General features: G+C 36.3%; 2 non-coding genes across 2 annotated transcripts; both read left to right on the forward strand.

The window, feature by feature from the left end:
* The first annotated feature begins 698 nt into the window (after window positions 1-698).
* TRNAS-GCU lies at window positions 699-780 on the forward strand. Its single transcript has one exon. It is a non-coding gene; the product is annotated as a tRNA-Ser (tRNA).
* Window positions 781-1,513: 733 nt separating this feature from the next.
* TRNAS-GCU lies at window positions 1,514-1,595 on the forward strand. Its single transcript has one exon. It is a non-coding gene; the product is annotated as a tRNA-Ser (tRNA).
* The last annotated feature ends 10,963 nt before the right edge of the window (window positions 1,596-12,558 follow it).

A 12,558-nucleotide genomic window follows, 5' to 3' on the forward strand; every position in this document is an offset into this window, starting at 1 on the left:
TAGGGTTTCCCCGCGAGAGTTCGAATCTCTCAGGCGACGTAAAGTTCATATTTCTTTTTGTACTTGCCAAAGGCCACCGCTAAAAGATATTGTCATCGTTGGCAGTTACCTCACAAGGTATTCAGGCCCTTATTATAAGGAATGCTTCGTTCCCCTCTCCAACCATGTTGGATGTGTCATGACCCAATTTTAAATTTAGAGGTTTCGAGATATCGAACTGCGACAACAAGATCAATTTTGCACACTTTAAAAGACATACAACACCTTCGTCATAAATTTCAAGGTCTTTACAAACGGAAAAAGGGCATGGGATACAAAAAGAATTCAAAATCAACCTAAAAAATTAAACGACTAATTGATGTCCCAGGTCGAATACATCAAACATACAAACTGTGTCGATACCGTTTTGTGATAGTAGAGCTCCAGAGCATCACCCCACCTTGACCAGTAACTAAACAAGGAAAGGAGAAAGATGTAAGTATAAAAATGTACTTAGTAACCAATCTACTTGTAGGCTGCCGTCGCTTCATTCTTCTACTGGGTTTCCACGACTTTCCTTTGGTCTATAAGATGTTCGGGCTTACCCTTTACTGTGCTCTAACAATTGTGTAGGTCTCAAAGATCTAGCTGATTCCTCATTAAACAACTACCTTTGTTGTCCGTAGTGCGTCTTCGAGATTTGTTTCTAAAACAAAAAATTCGCTTTGGCCGAGTGGTTAAGGCGTGTGCCTGCTAAGTACATAGGGTTTCCCCGCGAGAGTTCGAATCTCTCAGGCGACGTAAAGTTCATATTTCTTTTTGTACTTGCCAAAGGCCACCGCTAAAAGATATTGTCCTCGGTTGCCCGTTACGTCACGAGGTATTCAGGTCCTTATTATAAGGAATGCTTCGTTCCCATCTCCAATCCATGTTGGATGTGTCATGACCCAATTTTAATTTTAGAGGTTTCGAGATATCGAACTGCAACAAAAAGATAAATGTTGCACACTTTAAAAGACATACAACACCTTCCTCATAAATTTCAAGTTCTTTACAAAACGGAAAAAGGGCATGGGATATAAAAACAATTCAAAATCAACCTAAAAAATAAATTTCAAGTTCTTTACAAACCGATAAAGGGCATGGGATACAAAAAGAATTCAAAATCAACTTACAAAATGAAACGACAAGTTGATGTCCCAGGTCGAATACATCTAACATACACACCTTGTCAAAACCGTTTTGTGATAGTAGAGCTCTAGTGAATCACCCCACCTTGCCCAGTAACTGAACAAGGAAAGGAGAAAGGTGTGAGTATAAAAATCTACTTAGTAACCAACCTACTTGTAGGCTTCCGTCGCTTCATTCTTCTACTGGGTTTCCACGACTTTCCTTTGGTCTATAAGATGTTCGGGCTTACCGTTTACTGTGCTCTAACAATTGTGTAGGTCTCGAAGTTCTAACTGATTCCTCTTTAAACAACTTCCTTTGTTGTCCGTAGTGCCTCTTCGAGATTTGTTCCTAAAACAAAAAAGTCGCTTTGGCCGAGTGGTTAAGGCGTGTGCCTGCTAAGTACATGGGGTTTCCCCGCGAGAGTTCGAATCTCTCAGGCGACGTAAAGTTCATATTTCATTTTGTATTGGCCTTGGCCCGTTACCTCACGAGGTATTTAGGCTCTTATTATAAAGAATGCTTCGTTCCCATCTCCAACCCATGTTGGATGTGTCACGACCCAATTTTAATTTTAGAGGTTTCAAGATATCGAACTGCGACAAAAAGATAAATGTTGCACACTTTAAAAGACATACAACACCTTCGACATAAATTTCAAGTTCTTTACAAACGGAACAAGGCCATGGGATATAAAAAGAATTCAAAATAAACCTAAAAAATAAATTTCGAGTTCTTTACAAACGGAAAAAGGGCATGGGATACAAAAAGAATTCAAAATCAACCTACAAAATTAAATGACTAGTTGATGTCCCAGGTCGAATACATCAAACATGCACACTGTGTCGATACCGTTTTGTAATAGTAGAACTCTAGAGCATCACCCCACCTTGACCAGTAACTAAACAAGGAAAGGAGAAAGATGTAAGTATAAAAATGTACTTAGTAACCAATCTACTTGTAGGCTGCCGTCGCTTCATTCTTCTACTAGGTTTCCACGACTTTTCTTTGGTCTATAAGATGTTCGGGCTTACCCTTTACTGTGCTCTAACAATTGGTTTGAGAGGGAAAGGAAGCATTCCTTATAACTAGGGTGTGAATACCTCTATGAGATCGTGAGGTAACAGGACAAAGTGACAATATCTTATAAAAAAGTATTCCTTATAAACGAGTCGCTTTGCTATTACAAAAAAATGAACTTTTCGTCGCCTAGGAGATTCAAACTCTCGCGAGGAAACCCCATGTACTTAGTAGGCACATGCCTTAACCACTCGTTCAAAGCAACTTTTTTATTTTAGGATTGAATCTCGAAGAGATACTAGGGACAACAAAGGTAGATGATTAATGAGGAATAAGTTAGAACTTCGAGACCTACACGGTAGCTTAGAGCGCAGTAAAGGGTAAACCCAAACTTCCTGTACACCAAAGGAAAGTCGTGGAAACCTGGTAGTAGAATGATGCTATGCGGGCTTACAAGTAGGTTGGTTACTAAGTATATTTTTATACTTACACCTTTCTCCTTTTCTAGTTCAGTTACTTGTCAAGGCGGGGAGATACTCGGGAGCTCTACTATCACAAAGGGGTGTCGACTCGAAGTGTATGTTAGTTGTATTCGACCTCAGACATCAATTAGTTGTATAATTTTTTCGATTGATTTTGAATTCTTTTGTATTCCAAGCCCTTTTTCCAGTATGTAAATAACTTTGAAATTTCTGACCCAGGAGTTGTATGTCTTTTAAAGTGTAAAAATTTTTATCTTTTCATCGCTTCCATCCCAGATTCAACATATTTGAGAGGGAACAAAACATTCCACACATAAGGGTGTGAATATCTCTATGAGGTCGTGAAGTAAGGAGCCAAAGTGGACAACATGTTTTAGCGGTGGCCTTTGGCTAGTACAAAAAAATAAACTTTTCATCGCTTGAGAGATTCAAACTCACGCAAGGAAACCCCATGTACTTAGCACGCACACGCCTTACTTTTCATCGCTTGAGAGATTCAAACTCACGCAAGGAAACCCCATGTACTTAGCACGCACACGCCTTAACCACTCAACCAAAGCGACTTTTTGTTTTAGGAACAAATCTCGAAGAGGCACTTGGGAAAACAATGGTAGATGATTAATGAGGAATCAATTAGAACTTCGGGACATACAAAGGGCCTACAAGTAGGTTGGTTACTAAGTATATTTGTATACTTACACCTTTCTCCTTTTCTAGTGTACTGGTCAAGGTGGGGAGATGAAAACTCGGGAGCTCTACTACCACAAAGGGGTTTTGACTCGGAGTGTTGATTAAAATGTAAAATATTTATCTTTTCATCGCCGGAGAAGTATGAACTCTCGCAGGGAAACCCCATGTACTTAGCAGCTCAGGAGCTCTACTACCACAAAGGGGTTTCGACTCGGAGTGTTGATTAAAGTGTAAAATATTTATCTTTTCATCGCCGGAGAAGTTCGAACTCTCGCAGGGAAACCCCATGTACTTAGCAGGCACACGCCTTAACCACTCGCCCAAAGCAACTTTTTTGTTTTAAGAACGAATATAGAAGAGGCACTAGGGACAACAAAGGTAGATGATTAATGAGGAATCAATTAGAACTTCGGGACATACACGGTAGCTTAGAGCGTAGTAAAGGGTAAGCCCAACGTCCTATAGACCAAAGGAAAGTCGTGGAAACCTAGTATTAGAAGGAAGCGATGAGGGCCTACAAGTAGGTTGGTTCCTAAGTAAATTTTTATACTTACACGTTTCTCCTTTTCTAGTGTATTGGTCAAGGTGGGGAGATGCTCTGGAGCTCTACTATCATATAGGGGTGTCGACCCGGAGTGTTTTAGTTGTATTCGACCTGGGCCATGAATTAGTTGTATAATTTTTTGGGTTCGATTTTGAATTCTTTTCGTCAAATCTTGGAGGGAAACATGGTGTGATTAACAAGCACACACCTTGACCACTTATTCAAAATGACTTTATGGTTTTATGAATAGTAGTCTTGAAGAGACACTAGTAGAGGGGTGTCGACCCGGAATGTTTGTTCCTTGTATTTCACGTGGGACATCAATTAGTTGTATTCTCTTTGAACAGGTGCTGTTTGTCTTTTCAAAATTTATCTTTTCGCTGCAGTTCCATTTCTCGAAATCTCAAAAATTGGGTCGTGACAAATCTAATTCATGGATTATTTCTAGTATCTACATTATCCATTAACTCTGTTAGTTCTAATTCATGGATTCTCGACAGTGGAGCTTCGAATCATATAGTATCCAAAGCTTTTGTTATGACTGAACCAAAGGCTGCAAACATTTGCAATAAAATTGCCTAACGAAGGAACAACACATGTGTCACTTACGGTCAATGTTTTCTTTAATCCTGGCCTTAAATTAAACAATATTTTGTGTGTCTCCATTCAATTTAAACATGTTGTCCATTAGCAAACTTACCAATGACTTGAAATGTTGTGTCACCTTCTATCCTGATTCTTGTGTTATGCAGGACTTGGCTAAGGGGAAGATGATTGGCTCGAGTAAACAATTTAGAGGTCTCTATCATATTTCTTAATCTCCAATCAAATATTTAACTAATCAAGTATCTCAATCATCTAATTTGTGGCATTTACGCCTAGGTCATTCTATTTATTTTTTCCTGTTTTAAATTTCTAACGTATCAATTTCATCTTAATAATGCTACTTTTTCTCATAACTGTAGTATTTGCACGTTAGCAAAATAAACTAGGTTGTTTTTTTTCAAGAAGTTCAATAATAACACATTCTACCTTTGACATGTTACATTGTGATGTTTGGGGATCTCATAAAATTCCTATGCATTTTGGTTTGCGTTTTCTTCTCACTATTGTTGATGATTTTACTCAATGTACTTGGGTTTTTCTTATGCAACATGAATCAGAAGTACATCATTTGTTTATGAACTTTGTTAACCTCGTTCAAACTTAATTTCATACTACTATCAAGATAGTACGGTCAGACAATGAGACTGAATTTCTGTCTTTACAACCATTTTTTACTTTGTACTTTGTGTGGCATTGAATTTCAGCGCTCTTGTGTCTATACTCCACAACAAAGATGAGTCTAGAGCGTAAGCATCGACATATCCTAAATGTAGCTAGGTCTCTCTCTCCTCTTTCAGCCACACGTTCCACTTAATTTTTTGGGAGAGCTCATTTTAATTGTTGTTAATCTTATAAATAGAACACCATCACCATTTTTATCTAACAAGACATCCCTTGAAGCACTCTAGAAACAACCACCTACATTTCATCTTCTTAAAGTTTTTTAATGTAAATGTTATGCAATTGTAGTACATCCTAAGCAAAAATTTGAACCTCGGGCAATTCCTTGTGTTTTCGTAGGATATACTTGTGGTTACAAAGGCTCCAAGTTGTATGACATGCAAGCTCACAAATTATTTATCCACTGTGATGTTAAATTATGTGAAGATGTTTTTCCTTTTTCATCAGCTTCACAAACTTTGACATTAGTTCCTTCGACTCTCGTTTTACCACTTCATGATTCATCCTACTCAAACATCTATTCTAATCATATCCCACTTTCTATTTCGTCATCTCCTCCACCTTCTATTCCTTCTCCAGATTCACCCACTAATTATAATCCTATCCCTCCTAATACACCAGTTTCACTCCGACGTTCTACTCGTACCAAACAACCTCCAGCTTGGCATAATAATCATGAGATGTCTTATGCAGCCAATTATTTAACCTCTAGCTCAAGTCCCAACACGAGCACCAGGCATCCCCTTCATCATTACCTTTCTTTCTCTAGTGTTTTTCCTACTCAACCTTCTTTTCTATCTCTTATTACAGCCCGACATAAGTTAAAACTTATGATGAGGTAGTTGGCGACCCATTATGGCAGTAGGTTATGAATGCTGAAATTGCAACTTTGGAACGTAATTATACTTGGTCTCTCGTTCCTCTACCACCTGGCCATAAAGCTATTGGCTATCGTTGGGTGTACAAGATTAAATAGAACTCTGATGGTTCTGTTGAACGTTATAAAGTTTATCCGGCAGTAAAGGGGTATACTCAGGTTGAAGATATTGATTACAAAGAGACATTTTCTAATACAACAAAGTTTACTACACTTCGTTGCTTACTCACTATTGCTACTTCTCGAAAATGGTTCACACATGAGTTGAGTGTTCCAAATGTATTTCTCCATAGTAATCTTTAAAAAGGGAATGAGGGAAGGAGTGAGGAGAAAATTTTCCCTATTACATAATTAGGACTAGAGACAGAGATTATATTCTCCATTCTTATCCCCTCCTAACTCCCTTGACCCGTCTCGTTCCCGCCTGCCTTAAAGAGAGATTTTTTAAGTTCCATTTCCAAGTTTTATATGTTTCTAAAGATGAAGAAATCTATATATTTTCCATTCCAAACAACAATGGGTTTTATGTCTTCCAAGCTTGGGTGGGTTGAATGTGTTGCTTTCATTTGTTTGATTTATGTAATAACAAATGTCTTTTACTTTTGGATTAGTTTTTTTTTTTTTTTTTGCTAATTGAACTCATTTATTTATGTCATTAGGGTTGCTTTATTTTTGTCTCGTTTCCGAACAATATTGTTGATTCAACTATTAATTTATGACTTGGATAAAACTAATTACTATTTTTGTGTTGTTTTTCTTAGATTTTAAAATTATGTTATCAAATTTTGGGTTTATAATTTAGGCACAGATTAAGTTTATATTTTTCTTAATAGAGTAGATGAAATAAGTTCAATTTAGGGCAAAGTGGTTCTACTTCAATTTCTAATAACATGAGTTGATCAAAACCAATGGATAGTTTATATCTAAAAAGAAAACGTATATATTAAAAAATTTATTTAAAATGACTATTTTTTTTAGAGAATAATAAATGGAGAATTTTGTTGTTATGTTGCATACAAGTGATGCTATGATATCATATACACTATTCTAGGATTATGTTATGTCATAGAACAATGTTATGTTTTCGATATTATTTGATGCATGAACCTTCATGTATCATGTCATGTAAACTATGTTAATACGTACCCTCTATGACTATGAGACATTAGAAAATCATGTATTATGAATGGGAGGTGCATCGAGATACTTTCCCGTTATGATTAGTACAGACACATACCTTACAATTTTATGTTCCTTATGATATTATGTGGGTCTTTTCCCTTCATGGTATTTGGTAGTGTGAGTGTGCACAAGCTCGACGAGCCAGCCCACAGAGTACTCTTATACGAGCCTACCTAGTGGCCAATGTGCACATTCATGGGTCGTGTGTAGGATAGTACAACATATTCAACCCTACTCCGACTGAAAAGCAAAGCCCAAACCCATGACACAATGCATTTATGAAAGGATAGGTCCAACTATATTACACATGATTCATTTTCCGACCCTAACAGTGAGGTTACTTATTAAGTATTTATTAAAGTACTCAAACCATGTGCTACTCTTATTTTCATGTAAAGGTAAGACACCCATTTACAGATGACAACGTCGCTTTGAAGGCCAAGGAACCAAAGTTAAGGTAGTTGCATTCATGTTATTTTTAATTATCCTTAGGTTAGACATGGGCACTATTTAAACTCATGTTATCTATTTTCCATCCATAACAATATTGTTTTAATAAATTTATTATGAACATTTAAGCCTATAGCACCATTTATGAAACGTTATAAATGAATTCTTTCATGCATAGTAATCATGTCATGTATGCAGTTGTCGATGAATCAAATTTTAATTTCATTTCGAATATTTTGAATAGAATTGAAACTCAAGGTTAAAATAAATACATCAACCAACCTAAAGGGATAAGAAGTGAGAAATTAACTCCAAATGTAAATTTGTTAACTTAATAAGGATCGTTTTAAATTTATGTTACTGTTGTAAATTTGGCTCTATTTCTCAACACTAATACCTTGTTTAATGTTGAGGTATTAGTGTTGAGAAAAACTCAAATCTTTGATCTTTTATTTTTTAAACTAAAAAATTATTATAATTATAGTTTTGATATAACACACCATAAGAAATTAATATGGTACTTGTGTATGCATTTTTGAAGAAAAAGGAAAGTGAAATCGAACTCAAAAGTGTTTGTCTTTTGTAGGGATTAAAAGTAATAGGGAAGTAGGGATTAAAAGTGTTTGTCTTTTGTATAACTTCTACCTTAAAAATAATAGTTTAGGGATCATCATTGCTCCAACATAAAATCGAACTCAGGGATGTACCTCATATCAACATTGCTAATTTTAAAGATGCTCCAACCGAGAATCGAACTCGGGTCTATATCATGGCAGGATACTATTCTACCAATAGACCACTAGTGCATCTACCTTAAAGGAGATCCATAACGTACTCGTATTTTGGTCATGCAGTTCTTCCGAAGCCCTTCACTTTTAGTTTCACTTCTCGATTTAAAAACAAAAAGCTTGATAGTCCTACTCGTGAAATTTATAAATATAAACAATGTGTTGTAACAAACACAAGTTTCAACATTTTGCACTAATATTCATCATTGCCAATCTTCAAAAGATGCACCAGCCGAGAATCGAACTCGTGTCTGTACCGTGGCAGGGTACTATTCTACCACTAGACCACTAGTGTAGGTACCTTTAGGTATATCCATAATGTACTCGTATTTTTGTCATATAGTTCTACTGAAGCCCTTAGCTTTTAGTTTCACCTCACGATTTTAAAAAAAAAAAAAAAAAAGCTCGATAGTGCTACTCGTGAAATCTGTAAATATAAACGATATTGTGACAAACCCAAGTTTGAACATTATGCATTAATATCATTATAGCTAATCTTAAAGATGCACCAGTCGAGAATCGAACTCGGGTCCGTATCGTGGCAAGGTACTCCATACAGTACACATATTTTGGTCATGCAGTTCTTGCCCTTAACTTTTTGTTTCACATCTCGATATAAAAACAAAAAGCTCGATAGTGCTACTCGAGAAATCAATAAAGTTAAAAGAAATATTGTACCAAACCCAATTTTGAACATTATGCACTAATATAATAATCATAGCTAATCTTCAAGATGCAAGAGCCGAGAATTGAATTCGGGTCTACATCGTGGCAGGGTACTATTCTACCACTAGACCACTGGTGCATGTACCTTCAGGCATATCCATAACGTACTCGTATTTTTGTCATGTAGTTCTTCTGAAGCCCTTAACTTTTAGTTTCACCTCACGATTTAAAAAAAGAAAAAGCTCGATAGTGCTACTCGTAAATTCTATAAATATAAACGATATTGTGACAAACCCAAGTTTGAACATCATGCACTAATATCATCATTGCCAATCTTCAAGATGCATCAGCCGAGAATCAAACTCGGGCCTGTACCGTGGCAGAGTACTATTCTACCACTAGGTCACTGGTGCATGTACCTTGAGGCATATTCATAACTTACTCGTATTTTGGTCATGCAGTTATTCTGAAGCCCTTAACTCTTAGTTTCACCTCATCTGAAGCCCTTTAACTTTTTGTTTCACCATTCGATTTAAAAACAAAAAGCTCGACACTCGTGAAATCTATAAAGTTAAATGATATATTGTAACATACCCAAGTGTGAACATTATGCAGTAAAATATAATAATCATAGCTAAAATTCAAGATGCAAGAGCCGAGAATCGAATCTGGGTCTACATCGTGGCAGGGTACAATTCTACTACTAGACCACTAGTGCATGTACCTTCAGGCATATCCATAACGTACTCGTATTTTGGTCATGCAGTTCTCCAGAAGCCCTTAACGTTTAGTTTCACCTCGCGATTTAAAAAAAGAAAAAGCTCGAAAGTGCTACTCGTAAATTCTATAAATATAAACGATTTTGGGACAAACCAAGTTTGAACATTATGCACTAATATCAGCATTGCCAATCATCAAAATGCACCAGCCGAGAATCAAACTCTAGTCTATACCGTGGCAGAGTACTATTCTACCACTAGACAACTGATGCATGTTCCTTTAGGCATATCCATAACATACTCGTATTTTTGTCATGCAGTTCTTCTAAAGCCCTCAACTTTTAGTTTAACCTCACGATTTCAAAAAAAAAAAAAAGCTCGATAGTGCTACTCGTGAAATCTATAAATATAAACGATATTGTGACAAACACAAGTTTAAACATTATTAATTAATATCATCATAGCTAATCTTCAAGATGCACCAGTCGAGAATACAACTCCGGTCCGTATCGTGGACGGGTACTCCATAAAGTACACATATTTTGGTCATGCAGTTTTGTTTTTATGAAGCCCTTAACTTTTTGGTTCACCTCTCGAATAAAAAATAAAAAGCTCGATAGTGCTACTCGTTAAATGATATACTATAACAAACCCAAGTTTGAACATTATGCACTAATATAATAATCATAGCTAATCTTCAAGTTGCAAGAGCCAAGAATTGAATTCAAGTCTACATCGTGGCAAAGTACTATTCTACCACTAGACCACTAGTGCATGTACCTTCAGGCATATCCATAACGTACTCATATTTAGGTCATGCAGTTCTTCTGAAGCAAACTTTTAATTTCACCTCACAATTTAAAAAAAGAAAAAGCTCGATAGTGCTACTCGTAAATTCTATAAATATAAACGATATTGTGACAAACACAAGTTTGAACATTATGCACTAATATAATAATCATAGCTAATCTTCAAGATGCAAGAGCCGAGAATTGAATTCCGGTCTACATCGTGGCAGAGTACTATTCTACCACTAGACCACTTGTGCATGTACCTTCAGGCATATCCATAACTTACTCGTATTTTGGTCATGCAGTTCTTCTGAAGCCCTTACATTTTAGTTTCACCTCACGATTTAAAAAAAGAAAAAGCTCGATAGTGCTACTCGTAAATTCTATAAATATAAACGATATTGTGACAAACACAAGTTTGAACATTATGCACTAATATAATAATCATAGTTAATCTTCAAGATGCAAGAGCCGAGAATTGAATTCCGGTCTACATCGTGGCAGAGTACTATTCTACCACTAGACCACTTGTGCATGTACCTTCAGGCATATCCATAACTTACTCGTATTTTGGTCATGCAGTTCTTCTGAAGCCCTTACATTTTAGTTTCACCTCACGATTTAAAAAAAGAAAAAGCTCGATAGTGCTACTCGTAAATTCTATAAATATAAACGATTTTGTGACAAACTCAAGTTTGAACATTATGCACTAATATCAGCACATCGTGGCAGGGTACTATTCTACCACTAGACCACTGGTGCATGTACCTTCAGGCATATCCATAACGTATTCGTAATTTGGTCATGCAGTTCTTCTGAAGCCCTTCACTTTTAGTTTCACCTCACGATTTAAAAAAAGAAAATCTCGATAGTGCTACTCGTAAATTCTATACATATAAACGATAGTGCTACTCGTAAATTCTATACATATAAACGATTTTGTGACAAACCCAAGTTTGAACATTATGCACTAATATCAGCATTGCCAATCTTCAAGGTGCACAAGCCGAGAATCAAACTCTGGTCTATACCATGGCAGAGTACTATTCTACCACTAGACCCCTGATGCATGTACCTTTAGGCATATCCATAACATACTCGTATTTTGGTCATGCAGTTATTCTGAAGCCCTCAACTTTTAGTTTCACCTCACGATTTCAAAAAAAAAAAAACAAGCTCGATAGTGCTACTCGTGAAATCTATAAATAAAAACGATATTGTGACAAACACAAGTTTAAACATTATTAATTAATATCATCATAGCTAATCTTCAAGATGCACCACTCGAGAATACAACTCGGGTCCGTATTGTGGACGGGTACTCCTTAAAGTACACATATTTTGGTCCTGCAGTTCTTCTGAAGCCCTTAACTTTTTGTTTCACCTCTCGATTAAAAAACAAAAAGCTCGATAGTGCTACTCGTTAAATGATATACTATAACAAACCCAAGTTTGAACATTATGCACTAATATAATAATCATAGCTAATCTTCAAGATGCAAGAGCCAAGAATTGAATTCGAGTCTACATCGTGGCAAAGTACTATTCTACCACTAGACCACTGGTGCATATACCTTTAGGCATATCCATAGCGTACTCATATTTAGGTCATGCAATTCTTCTGAAGCAAACTTTTAATTTCACCTCATGATTTAAAAAAAGAAAAAGCTCGATAGTGCTACTCGTAAATTCTATAAATATAAACAATATTGTGACAAACCCAAGTTTGAACATTATGCACTAATATCATCATTACAAATCTTCAAGATGCATCAGCTGAGAATCGAACTCGGGTCTGTACCGTGGCTAGGTTCTATTCTACCACTAGACCACTAGTGCAGACATATCCATAACTTACTCGTATTTTGGTCATGCAGTTCTTCTGAAGCCCTTTAACTTTTAGGTTCACCTAA

The sequence above is a fragment of the Cucurbita moschata genome, unplaced genomic scaffold, assembly GCF_002738365.1.
Source record: "Cucurbita moschata cultivar Rifu unplaced genomic scaffold, Cmos_1.0 Cmo_Scf00117, whole genome shotgun sequence".
NCBI classification, from domain to species: domain Eukaryota; kingdom Viridiplantae; phylum Streptophyta; class Magnoliopsida; order Cucurbitales; family Cucurbitaceae; genus Cucurbita; species Cucurbita moschata.